The sequence below is a fragment of the Opisthorchis viverrini genome, assembly GCF_000715545.1.
Source record: "Opisthorchis viverrini unplaced genomic scaffold opera_v5_119, whole genome shotgun sequence".
NCBI classification, from domain to species: domain Eukaryota; kingdom Metazoa; phylum Platyhelminthes; class Trematoda; order Opisthorchiida; family Opisthorchiidae; genus Opisthorchis; species Opisthorchis viverrini.
Window position 1 is genome coordinate 143,885 of NW_008751775.1, and position 3,747 is coordinate 147,631.

Sequence of the window (3,747 nt, forward strand, 5' to 3'; positions counted from 1 at the left end):
TACAGACACTACAAGTAGACCTGAAATGAGGCTAATCAGCGCCTGCAAAATACAAGTGGCCTGTGCGGAAAGGCAACACTACACTAGTTGAGCTGGACTGTGTAACCGACTGGACCAACCCAACTACTAACAAGTTTATACCGGCTACCAATGATACACGATGCAAAGCTGAATGAACCGTATCTCCCCAGGTTTCGTTCGATTAGAGAAGCACTACTTAACTTCATCGAGCTGTTTGGTTTGCTCTCGGCTATTCCTTTTCCACCCAAAACCTCTTGGGATGGTGTTACTAAACCACTCGTTTACATATGGGTGGTTCCCGTTGGACAACAGGGAGCGAATCATACTAAGGGAAACAGCAGTGTCCTTTAAGCCAATCCTAGAGGAGTGATCAACAGCTGTTTTGTAGCTGTTTTGACTCCTATGCGAGGTAACACGAGCTCACTCCTATTAAAGAGACTCAGCTGTAGCACTGAATAAGTAATTGCGGGACATATTCTGGGGACTAAATGCTTCATTTTCAGTGGTTCTGATAACACCAGGAAGGAGAACTGTCGTCCACTGTAACGGAGCATGATAAATTTCTGAGACTTTGTTTCATCAAAAAATATTTTGTTCAAAATTGAAGGATCTAGTGCTCCACAGTTCATGGACTGACTGGTCGGAGCTTCTCGTCGGAAACTTAGATCGGTGCCAGACCTGCCATTGGTAGAATATGGTCACATTTATATCGCTTCAGCGTAAAAACTTCGAATTTAGGGAAGCTGATGGTGCGAATCATTCATCTATCAGACGATGACGTTTTATTCACACGTTTTGGATTATATGACGAATCGAGCATACCAGTTTAACTGTATATACTACTGGTGACACATATGAGTAGCATCTGGTAATGTGCCAAATCTCCGTCTCTGCATCCGATGGAGTGTTGTTGTCGAAATTATTGAGCCGATTTACAGTGTTTGATATTCGAACAATGTTCAATAGAGTTGAATAGGGCACTTAAGAATCTTATTTTTTCAAAAACTCGTTGAAAATGAGTTTTTTACTTTTGAGTCTGATGGCTTCTTGACCGCCTAGTTAGCGTTTGTTGAGTACCGATATCATGTTGTCGGTGATGGTGATGATGTTGATAACGGCGATGACCATAAGTTCAGGAAGAATGGTAAATGTGACAACGGATTACAGACACTACAAGTAGACCTGAAATGAGGCTAATCAGGGCCTGCAAAATATAAGTGGCCTGTGCGGAAAGGCAACACTACACTAGTTGAGCTGGACTGTGTAACCGACTGGACCAACCCAACTACTAACAAGTTTATACCGGCTACCAATGATACACGATGCAAAGCTGAATGAACCGTATCTCCCCAGGTTTCGTTCGATTAGAGAAGCACTACTTAACTTCATCGAGCTGTTTGGTTTGCTCTCGGCTATTCCTTTTCCACCCAAAACCTCTTGGGATGGTGTTACTAAACCACTCGTTTACATATGGGTGGTTCCCGTTGGACAACAGGGAGCGAATCATACTAAGGGAAACAGCAGTGTCCTTTAAGCCAATCCTAGAGGAGTGATCAACAGCTGTTTTGTAGCTGTTTTGACTCCTATGCGAGGTAACACGAGCTCACTCCTATTAAAGAGACTCAGCTGTAGCACTGAATAAGTAATTGCGGGACATATTCTGGTGACTAAATGCTTCATTTTCAGTGGTTCTGATAACAACAGGAAGGAGAACTGTCGTCCACTGTAACGGAGCATGATAAATTTCTGAGACTTTGTTTCATCAAAAAATATTTTGTTCAAAATTGAAGGATCTAGTGCTCCACAGTTCATGGACTGACTGGTCGGAGCTTCTCGTCGGAAACTTAGATCGGTGCCAGACCTGCCATTGGTAGAATATGGTCACATTTATATCGCTTCAGCGTAAAAACTTCGAATTTAGGGAAGCTGATGGTGCGAATCATTCATCTATCAGACGATGACGTTTTATTCACACGTTTTGGATTATATGACGAATCGAGCATACCAGTTTAACTGTATATACTACTGGTGACACATATGAGTAGCATCTGGTAATGTGCCAAATCTCCGTCTCTGCATCCGATGGAGTGTTGTTATCGAAATTATTGAGCCGATTTACAGTGTTTGATATTCGAACAATGTTCAATGGAGTTGAATAGGACACTTAAGAATCTTATTTTTTCAAAAACTCGTTGAAAATGAGTTTTTTTTTACTTTTGATTCTGATAGCTTCTTGACCGCCTAGTTAGCGTTTGTTGAGTACCGATATCATGTTGTCGGTGATGGTGATGATGTTGATAACGGCGATGACCATAATGATGATGATGTGAAGGAGGGTGTAGAAATCGGTGATAGTGGTCTTGATGGCTACCAGAAACCGTTGATTATGTCTGCCCAGTTGGACCGCACTTTTGATTGTAGGTGGGAGAAATCTGTTGACGTGCACACCCTCCTCGCCATCAGTGAGTTGGCTGGGATGGAGCTGTCTGGATAGATGCACGCTGGTAGCAGGAACTAAAACCAACTAATTCAGTTCACCACCCTTACCTGGGGCGAATGGATCACTGATGGTGCACGTAACCGATCGAGCGCTTTGTGTCCTTCGAATTTGGCCATTATGGAACTAGAGTTTTTGTTTTGCTGCGATACTGTGTTGTTGTTGTTGGTGGTGGTGGGAGTGTTGTTATCGAAATTATTGAGCCGATTTACAGTGTTTGATATTCGAACAATGTTCAATAGAGTTGAATAGGGCACTTAAGAATCTTATTTTTTCAAAAACTCGTTGAAAATGAGTTTTTTACTTTTGAGTCTGATAGCTTCTTGACCGCCTAGTTAGCGTTTGTTGAGTACCGATATCATGTTGTCGGTGATGGTGATGATGTTGATAACGGCGATGACCATAATGATGATGATGTGAAGGAGGGTGTAGAAATCGGTGATAGTGGTCTTGATGGCTACCAGAAACCGTTGATTATGTCTGCCCAGTTGGACCGCACTTTTGATTGTAGGTGGGAGAAATCTGTTGACGTGCACACCCTCCTCGCCATCAGTGAGTGGGCTGGGATGGAGCTGTCTGGATAGATGCACGCTGGTAGCAGGAACTAAAACCAACTAATTCAGTTCACCACCCTTACCTGGGGCGAATGGATCACTGATGGTGCACGTAACCGATCGAGCGCTTTGTGTCCTTCGAATTTGGCCATTATGGAACTAGAGTTTTTGTTTTGCTGCGATACTGTGTTGTTGTTGGTGGTGGTGGTGGTGACGATGATGATGATGGTGATAATGATGATGATCATGATAGTGACAATGACGATGTTGATGAGGATGACGATGACGATGTTGATGAGGATGATGATGACGATGTTGATGATGATGATGATGACGATGATGGTGATGATGATTATGATTATGATTATGATTAAAACGGAGAACAACCAACCTCACAATCACCAACATGCTTTGTCGTCTTCTGCAGTGAGCATGATCTTCACAGTGAGTGTTTTTCATACAATATGTATTGCAGGAATATTCTCAGAAGTATCGAGGAATCAGCGAAATACACTCATTAGCAAACTAATTTGGTTTTTCGAGATACTCACCTGAAACCCAGGTGAATCTCTCGGTTTGGATTTTTCCAGGGAACTGAATGTGCTGCACCAGGCTGCCTCATGTTTCAGACGCTACAACATTCGGATATCGCAATATATATATATATATATATAT